Genomic DNA, 10,574 nt, shown 5'->3' on the forward strand with positions numbered 1-10,574 from the left:
TTTTGAGTACACAATTCCTTTAGAAATTTGGCGTAAGCGGGTACCTGTTTAATAGCTTCAAGCAAAGGAAGATTGATTTTAACCTGTTTGAACACCTCCCACATTTCCTCTTTTTGAGGACCCCGTTTTGAAATAAAATTCTTTTTACCCGGATCTAGCAAAGCCGAAGGAAACGGTACTTCACTAGACCCCTCACCCTCATTTACTTTTTCTTTTCCTTTAACAATTTCGGGTTTTTCAAAATTGGGTTTTTTAGAAGAAACAATGGGTGGTTCGTTTTCTTCCTCACTTTCTTGACCCGTTATATCCTCAACCACCCCTTCAACCAAATCCGGTGAAGGATTGGTTTTATACTCCTTCCCACTTCTCAAAACACTCACATGATGAATATTAACATTGTTACCTCTTGACGTACCGTGAGATGGATTTACCTTAGTGTCGCTTGGTAATTGACCTTTACCCTTCTTCAATTCGGACACTTCGGTTGCAAGTTGACCCATTTGAGTGGTCAAAGTTTGGATTGCTTTGTCTCGCGCCTCATCCTTTTGTATGCGTGCGTCATCCATTTGGTTCCTCTTTTGCATCTCCGCTTGCATACTCTTCAACATTTCCATCATTTCATTTCCACCCGAAGACCCCCCTTTTTCTTGACCCGCTTGGTATTGCCTTTGGTATCCTTGGTTGTTCCCACCTCTATATCCACCTTGATTATTGTAAGGTTGGCGCGAACCATAATTCCCTTGGCTACCTTGAAAGTTCGGGTTTGATTGATTCGAAGGGTTCCCATAACGAAAATTCGGATGATTTCTCAACCCGGGGTGATAAGTGTTAGAATTCATGTTGTAATTTCTACCACCCCCTCCTTGACCTTGAATGGCATGAACTTCTTCAAATTGCCCTTCAACCATTCCTTGGCAATTTTCCGCCGCATGACCTATTTCATTACACAATGCACAAACGTCATAAATTTGATTAGAAGTTTGTATATTACCGTCATCAACCGCGTGCACTTGTGTTCGAGTAACGGCCGGTCGTGCTCTCCTTGAAGCTTGAGCTTTTCTCTTTGAGGTGATCGCCATTTGTTCCAAAAATTCCCAATCCTCATACTCATAATTTGTGCCAAAAGTTCCATTTGTGATGGACATCAAATCTCGTGCATCTTCGGCACACAACCCTTCATGAAAAGCGTTCATTAACTCCCAAAGCTCAATCCCATGATGTGGACAATTTTTAATCATCATGTTCAAACGCTCGAATGCTTCATGGAACATTTCGCCTTGTTGTTGTTGAAAGCTCCTCAATCCTTTCCTCGCATCATTGGTCTTTTGGGCGGTATAGAATTCGTCTAAGAATGTTTGTTGCATCTCCGCCCAAGTATAAATAGATGCTGAAGGCAAAGTGTAGAACCACTTCTTTGCCTTGTCCTCCAAAGAAAATTGAAATAGTACCAACTTGATATCATCGGCCGAAAAACCTTGACTCCCAAGAGTATTGCAAATTGAGTCATAGGCCTCCAAATGGAAATAAGGCTCCTCCGTTGCTAACCCCTTATATTTCGGCAAACTTTGTAACGAATTGGTTCTTACTTCAAAAGTTCTCCCTTGGTTGTTATGAGGAATAACTACCGGTGAAGGATTGTGCGTTATCACCGGTCTAAAATGTGCTTCAATTCCCCTTGCATTTTCCCTAAGATGCCTCCTAGGCACACCAAATCGACCTCTTGGACGAACTTGACCCATTGGCCTTTGCATGGGCCCTTGTGGTACGATTGGTTGTTGAATTGGTCTTTGAATTTGCGGTTGCACCTGTTGTGGTCGAACTTGTTGCAAAGGAACCGGGCGTTGCATTTGTGGCCCTTGTGGCCTTGGCCTAATATGTTGAGGTATGAGTTGTTGTTGAACCCCACCAACATTTGGAATCACTTGTACTTGGCCTTGCGTATAACCGTACTCCCCTTGCTCTCCATCACCCCCATAACCGTATCCTTCTTCATCAAAACCTTCAAATTCCTCATAACCTTCATCATACCCATCTCCTTGAATTCCCGATGATTGCCCAAATGGAATAGTCGAGTATTGGAAACCCGATTGATTTGGTGGTCGATACGGTGTAGCATGGACAATAGACGAAATTGGTGCCATAGTATGGCCCGAATATGATGGACCCGCACCCGGGAAAAAATGGGATAATGGTGGTATAGTAGTGGAAGGGTTAAAGGTGACGGTTGGTTCTTCTTGGGTAGTAATGGGTTGTGTGGTGTTGGTTGGTGTAACATGTTGAGGTATGGTGGGTTCGGTAGTATTTGGTGGAATGGTAGTGTTAGGTGAAGGTTGAGTGGATGTTGGTATGAATGATGAGGTAAATTCACCCGTAGTGGGTGGTGGTGGTGGTGGATCCATGTATCGAATTGGTGTAACTGGTGTTGTTGGTGAACTATTGATTGTATTTTCCCTTAGCAAAATTCTGTTTGCTCGCAAAGTTCGCTCGATTTCCGGATCAAACGCCAATGGTGATAGCTTGTGAGAGCTCCTAGTACGCATGCACCTGTAAATACCTGCACACTAACACACCTCGCGTAAACCAGAAAAATAACAAACTTAAAGCACAAACAAAAATAACACACGTTGCGCACTACTCCCCGGCAACGGCGCCAAAATTTGACGTGATGTCGTGGTCACGCAAATTTAATCCCAAAAACAACTATGTAAATAGTGGTAAGCGGGTATCGAACACAGGGAGTTTGTGGAATATGTGCTATCTTGATGTATATCTAAATTAACTAAATTAAACTAATTGCAAGAAAAAGTAAAATTCAAGAGTTGTTTGGATTTGATTGGTTTTAAAACTAAGCTTAATTAACTACTTGCAAACTGAAAATTGAGATTGTAAACAATTGAGAAATAAACAACTATCTTGTGTATCCGGTTTGCTTCAACTTTTGTGTTAATCATTTAACTAGAAAGAACTACATAGACATAGTTCATGTATAAACAATTGCAGTGATGAAAGGGGACGAAGTACTCAGATTCCGAGAACGTGAGGTTATCACCCGATGATCAATCAAACCTTACCCAAACCTAACTATACCCATGATATCTCGATTGCCAACGGCACCAAGAACGTATGGTTTCTAATTAGTTTAAAATAAAATTCAACCTGTTACTAACAATTGATTACACACCATAACAATCAATTTAGATAAAAAGGATTGATATTCTAGAAATGTAAATAAAAACACAAAAGTCTAACAAACCTTCACCACAAGATAGTCATTAAAGTGTCTAGCCACTCATGGCTTTAGCTAACATCATGACAAACAAGAAGTAAAAACCAAGTTTCACAAGTACCACCAACAAAGACAAGAATATAGTGCCAAGATTGTTTCCCAATGTTTCTAGTGAAAAGATATGCCAAAGATATGTTTCTTAACTCCCAAGTGCCTCCTAAATAGTCCCCCACTCGTTTTCCTCAAGTAGTAACCGAAACCCCATGATTAGACATCATAATTCTTCATAAAATGGGCTTTAAATGCGGGGGTTATAACTTTGGAACGATCGGCGCCGTAAGCTACGCCGCCTGCCGTAGCTTACGGCAGCCAGCAACTTGAAATGGTCAACATGGCACCGTAAGGTACGGCAAGCCGCCGTAGCTTACGGTGAGCAGCAATCCTTTACGCCCTTTCGCTCCTGTTTTACGGTGCATTTTTCTTATGGGTTATAGGGGCCGTAAGCTACGGCCTGGTGGCGTAGCTTACGGCTCTGAGTGATCTTTTGCTTCCGATTCCTCCATTTTCCTTGATTTCCACACATCTCGATCACACCAGCCTCTCGCATCCTTCAAGCTTCCTTAAACCCGCATTTTGTACACTTTAACACCTGCACCATCATAAACTTGTGATTACCTAATTCACGCAAATAACCGGATAAAATGTAGAATGTGCGTTATGTTTAAGCCTTTTAAGGGTTGTCCTACGGACCACCCGTCAGGTGACAAGGTATTGCTTAAAGTATCACCCTGGAAAGGAGTGATGCGATTCGGAAAGAAAGGAAAATTGAGCCCAAGATATATTGGACCCTTCGAAGTAATCGAACGTGTAGAATCGGTTGCCTATAAGTTAAACTTACCGGAAGAGCTTAGTAGTATCCACCATGGTTGCAAAAGTCGCTAGGCGCTCCCTAGTCGGTAGACGGGGGAGTTGAAAGTAGTCGGTCTAGGCGGAGAGTACTCGAGGAGTACTCGGACATGTAAAATTATAAAGAAATTACTTTTTGGAGAATAAATATATGTCAAATAACATAAATTTACTAATATTTATAACAAAATACATGAAATGATATTCATTCTTTAATATGATAGGCACAGAAATTATGTTTTATTATTATTATTTAAGTCAAACTAGGCCCGAGTTGACCTGCTAGATCCAATTCTGGCCGAGCTTGACTGCGTTTGACCGACTCCAAGTAATTAGGCGGAGTCGAAGAAAGTCGCCTCGGCAGCCTACCTTGTAGCGACTACTCGGGGAGTACTCGGCCTTGGAAACCTTGTTTTACAACCATGGTATCCACAATGTGTTCCACATCTGCAATTTAAAGAAGTGCTTTGCTGACGAATCACTAGTTATACCGCATACAGATGTACACATCGATGAGAGCTTAAAGTTTGTTGAAAAACCAGTGTCAATCGAGGATCGACAGGTTAAGAAGCTTCGAAGGAAGTATATACCGATTGTAAAGGTAAAATGGGATGCCCGTAGAGGTCCCGAGTACACGTGGGAGGTAGAGTCCACGATGAAAGAAAAGTACCCTCATTTGTTTCAGTAAATCTCGAGGTCGAGATTTCTTTTAAGGGGGTGAGGATGTAACACCTCGAAAATTTGCGTCCTATAACGTATTGACACGTGTCATAAGTGTGAATGTGATAACAAATACCATAGAGGGACTAAAGTTGACAAACAAAGAAAGTAAGTGAATTCGAGGGTTCAAAATGTCAACAAGGGATAAATATGCTTTACATTAACCCTACATGATGCTCGTACCTTCAAACGAATGAATCATGAATCATACGGAACTAAAAGTGGAAGGAAGTGAGAGATTACAAACTACAGGGGTTAAATGTGTCAACATGTTTAAGTTATACCTCTGAGTGACCTTTTAGCAAACCCGAGGCTTTGTAACGGTAAATTATGCTCACTAGAATACATGACAAAATTTCATAAGGTTCCGTTATCATATGAGAAAGTTATGATCAAATTCGTATACGAGGGGTTGAAAGCGTCAATGATGAAGTTCGTGACTTTCGGGTGACAATACAGTTAACCGAGGACTTAACGAAGTAGGTATATATCTTGAAGCCCTTATAAGTCAACTTGGAAGGTTCAAAATGCAAGGAATAAGATCAAAACAATGTTGTGAAAGGGCAAAGACCAAAGCTTAAAAATCAAAAGTTGAAGATTTGATCAGAAGGGGCATCGCGCGACGCGACGGTCCCTGGGGAGGGGGGGGGGGGGCTTCGCGTAGCGCGAGGGCCTGTCTGATCCGAAAACTTTGCTTCATGTCTGCCTTTTTCATTCAAACCGACTTAGAACCATAAATGATGCAGCATGGGCGCCCCCTACATGCTTTAGAGCCCTTAGGGACACTTGTTGATGATCAATGATCAGTTGTAGCCTTGGTTGTCAACAATCTAGTGATTTATAAGCACTATAAAAGGCCCTCATGTGCAACATTGTGTTCACAACTTCAATCTGCATTTGTGAAGACTTCTAGAGCTCCAAAGCAGAACCAAGCCATCCCTAAGTCGTGCATAGGACTTTGGTAAGCACCCTTAACCTTTCTTAGTTAAGTTTTTGCTTAGTTATAGCTTAAAAGTCAAACCGTCGTAATTAACGGTTGACTTAACGATTAATCACAAATGGTCCAGTGATTAGTCGAATCAAAGGTAGTTATATGTTGGTAATTATGTGGGCATTAAACCCTTAAAAGGGCACCCTTTGATTCCCAATCTAACTAGTCCAAATGTCAGGTCAAAGTTGCTTAGAAAAAGTCAACAGAATGCTAATTTTCGATTAAACTCGTTATGGGCATAATGGAAGGTATCCTACTGATACCACAACCTCTTTGTCACACCCCGATTTCCACGTGTATCACCGGTGGGCCCGGTGGGGGATTATCGTGACGTAGTTGGCAACAATATAGTCAAACCACAATATATAAATGCACAGCGGAAGCATAAAGATAAATATAATTCATCCATTTACTGTAATCTCGAATGTATCACAAGTAGTTGAATAGTATCCACAGGAGGGATCAAAATAAATAAAAATGTTGTTCAACAGATAAGACATCAAAGCTTGCGAGACTTCTTAAGATGCTAAGGAGCTATTACCAGCCGATTACGTGTAGTACCTGCACTTAATCTTTTGGGAAAATACGTCAGTTTACACCGGTAAATACATTCAACCGACACTTTTGAAAAATGTTTATTAAAATTGATTTGAATGCACGAGGCACAAAACTCTTTTATAACTTGGGAGAATTATTTAAAATTATAATCTTGTGAACGAATTACATGTTCCTTCTTTGCGTTCAGTAGCCCGGATCTAGTCCGGGTTAAAGATCAATAGACACACCACATTGCGTAAAACCGAGGTGGGTAAGCCATCGGCTACGTCTTTTAATAATATAGACATAATACCGGGTGTACGCCTACACCCGACTGTCAAGGTCGTGGCCATTTCTTCGAATGATGCCAAGGATGTCCGGGACATGGTCATTAACCCCCCAAAGGCTTTTAAGTAACAAGACTGTTTAAATGAGCCGATCAAATTATTCAATTAACCACCTAAGCGATGGAAGATTTGATGCTCAATCAAGCGGTATTTTATATACCGTAACCCAAGCCCGTATAAGGGAAAATAAATTAAAAGTATTTACCTTTGCAAGTATTGTCCTCAATCGATTAAATCACAGATATCTTTTACTGGGGCTCCTATTCTGGAACGAAGATTTTAAAATAACCTATTAGAATCCTAACGGTCTTTATGTTAGTCGTAGCCTAGACCGGTCAGTTTCAAGGGATAGATACGGCTTAATCGCGTGAAAGGCGAAAACCGAGAATGGAATGTGATTCTGACCCAACAAGTTTGAAGACTTGTTTTATATGGGTTTAATATTCACACTCTGGATTTTGGGGTCAAAGTAATATGGTTTGACCCGTATCGGCTAATTTATGTAAACTAGTTACATAAGCCGAACCGTGCGCGCAATAGGCGCAACGGGTATCCGTAGGAGTCCTACACTGTTTTCCTAAGTCAATACACATTAAAGAGGTTGTGGTATCAGTAGGATACCTTCCATAATGCCCGTAACGAGTTTTAGTTTATTATACGCCCCGTAGGGGTTTTCCGGTCATTTTAAAGATTTAAAAAAAGGGGTTTTAGAGTTCTAAAGGAAATCTGAGTTTCCCGATCAGTTTAATAAGTCTAAAATACTTTATTTATTATTTGAAATCCGTAGCAACTGGAATCGGGTCAAAAGACCTTGTAGAACTCAAGTTTTGGCCGAAAAGGGCATATTCGGTATTTACCGAACCGTAGCCATAACCGCAGGTTATGAGCAGGTTAAAATTAATTAAAAACCTTTAAAAATCCCCAAATATTATTTTACTATAGTGAGTAAAAGTTTTGGTGACGAAATCTTGGCTTAGGTAGGCGTTATGCTAATTGCGCCGTTTATTACAAAAGTTTCTTATAAATGCGCTATTTAGCATAACTCCTATTCTAGACCTCGGATTGGCGTGAAACTTTAGGGACATGCTTAGAATTTAGTAAGCAAGGTTATGGTCCCTTCACCTGTCCGAAATACTCGTTTTATTTTAAAAAGGGCGTTACGGTCAACTTTTAAGTAATTAACGGAAATGCGTAAAAGACTCGGACAAACAACGAACCGGTCACAGAGGGTGTTACCATCACGTGACCTGGTCCTAGGAGAGTCCTAAGGCATATCTACATTGTACTAAAACGGGTTAGAACTGAAGTCAAAGCAAAAGTCAAACTTTTGCGACATTCGGCTCCGAACCGGGTTAATATAGCAAATGGCCGAATCAAACGAGCTTAAACAAGTTTATATACTTAATATCATGTTTTATGAATGTTCAAACAGGTTTCATACCATCTATATTACAGATTATGCAAGAATCGCAAAAATGGCTTTCTGTTGACTTTTTAAGCATACGTTTGACTCGACATTTGAACTAGTTAGAGTGGTGATCAGGGGGAACCCTTTTAGAGGTTTATTACCCACATAAACACCAACACATAACTACTTTTGATTCGACAATTCACTGGACCATTCGTGATTTATCGCAAAGTCAATCGTTAGTTACGACGGATTGACTTCTAGGCTAAACTAAGCAAAAACAAAGCCACAGAAGGTTTTAAACAACTTACAGAAGCTTGAGCACGATTTAGGATGCTAGAATAAAGCTTGGAAGCTCCAGAGGTGATCAAGAGAATGTGTTTTGAAGTGTGATGAACTTATGCATATCATAGGCCTATTTATAGTACAAGAATGGCTTTAAGATCCTTACAACTCAGCCTACAAGTGAGTATGGATGATGGGCAGGTGGTCTAAGGTGCTATGGGTCGAGTAGGGGGCACCCATGCTTCATTGATTGTTCACAATATCGTTTTGAAGCCAAATCATTGAATCTGCCCATACATTCTGCATCTGTGTGTCCCACGCGGCCCGCATGAAAGAATCATGCAACTTGTTCGCGGGCCGCCTGAATTTGCAAATCAGAACGCGTATAAACAACAGGCTCGCGGCCCGCGTTAACTTAAGTGTAACTCTAACGCGGCCCGCGTTAGGTCTGTTTTTCTGGATTTTTGAATCTTTTATAATCATGACAAAATCCTGGTAATTAATAACGAAATCTTCGGTAATTAGTTACCTGACCTTTCGGGTTTGAAGGGGTAACTTTGCGATTTGGCCCTTGATTAATTACAACTAAGAGCCTCGTGTTATTTACCCGCATTGTTAAGCCCCCGGTTATCTTTGTTAATTATTCGGAAAGCCTTAACTTTCATTGTTGACGCTTTTAACCCTTCTCGTACGAATTTGATCATAACTTTCTCGTTTTAAAACGGAACTTCGCGGAATTTATATAGTACATTCTAGTGGGCGTATTTTACTGTTACAAAGCCTCGGGTACGTCAAAGGGTCACTCAGAGGTATAATTAAACATGTTGACACAGTTAACCCCCGCAGCTTGTAATTTCTCACTTTCTTCCGCGTTTAGCTTCCGTACGATCCATGATTTATTCGTTTGGAGGTACGAGCATCGTTTAGGGTTGCTATACAGTATACTTACCCTTGTTTGACATTTAACCCTCGAATTTATATACTTTCAAGGTTTGTCAACATTAGTCCTTTATTAAATATTAAATGCCACGTGTAAACTCAAGACACGTGTCAATACATTATTGGACACGAAATTTCGAGGTGTTACATCCTCACCCCCTTAAAATAAATCTCGACCCGAGATTTACTCAAACAAATAGGGATATTTCTCCTTCATCGTGGATTCAATTTCCCACGTGAATTCGGGACCTCTCCGGGCATCCCATTTAACCTTAACTATCGGCACATGTTTTCTTCGGAGCTTTTTCACCTGTCGGTCTTCAATCGACAAAGGCTTCTCCACAAACTTCAAGCTCTCATCTATATGCACATCCGTGTGTGGGATCACCAATGATTCATCAGCGAAGCACTTCTTTAGATTGCAGATGTGGAACACGTTGTGGATTCCATTGAGCTCTTCCAGTAAGTTCAACTTATAGGCAACTGACCCGACACGTTCGATAACCTCAAAAGGTCCTATGTATCGCGGGCTCAGTTTACCCTTCTTACCGAAGCGCATCACCCCCTTCTAGGGTGATACCTTTAGCAACACTTTTTCACCTATATCGAAGTGAAAATCCTTACGCTTTGGGTCAGCGTAGCTTTTCTGCCTATCACGGGCAGCTTTGAGACGTTCCCGAATCTGGACAATCTTGTCCGTTGTCTCGAAAACTATCTCTGGTCCTGATAATTGGACCTCTCCCACTTCCGCCCAACAAACAGGCGATCTACACTTCCTACCGTATAATGCCTCGAAAGGCGCAACCTTTATGCTGGTATGGTAGCTATTGTTGTAGGAGAATTCGATTAGGGGTAGGTTCTTATCCCAACTACCACCTAAATCGATAGCACATGCCCGCAGCATGTCTTCTAACGTTTGAATAGTACGCTCACTCTGACCGTCTGTCTGAGGATGGTAAGCCGTACTAAAGTTCAAACGTGTGCCCAAAGATTGTTGGAAACTCTTCCAGAAATGAGACGTGTATCTAGTATCTCGATCAGAGATAATAGACACAGGTATACCATGTAAGGCGACAATCTTATCAATATATAACTGGGCCAATGTATCGGAGCTATAAGTCTCCTTGATGGGTAAGAAATGAGCTGACTTAGTCAGTCGATCGACTATAACCCATATTGTGTCGTTTCCTTTGCTCGTTTTTGGTAACTTGGTGA

General features: G+C 41.1%; 1 non-coding gene across 1 annotated transcript; it reads left to right on the plus strand.

Annotated features, from left to right (window-relative positions):
- The first annotated feature begins 1,209 nt into the window (after positions 1–1,209).
- Positions 1,210–1,315, plus strand: LOC118481553. Its single transcript, XR_004865761.1, has one exon. It is a non-coding gene; the product is annotated as a small nucleolar RNA R71 (small nucleolar RNA).
- Positions 1,316–10,574: the final 9,259 nt, after the last annotated feature.

Source organism: Helianthus annuus, chromosome 8 (assembly GCF_002127325.2).
Source record: "Helianthus annuus cultivar XRQ/B chromosome 8, HanXRQr2.0-SUNRISE, whole genome shotgun sequence".
NCBI classification, from domain to species: Eukaryota; Viridiplantae; Streptophyta; class Magnoliopsida; order Asterales; family Asteraceae; genus Helianthus; species Helianthus annuus.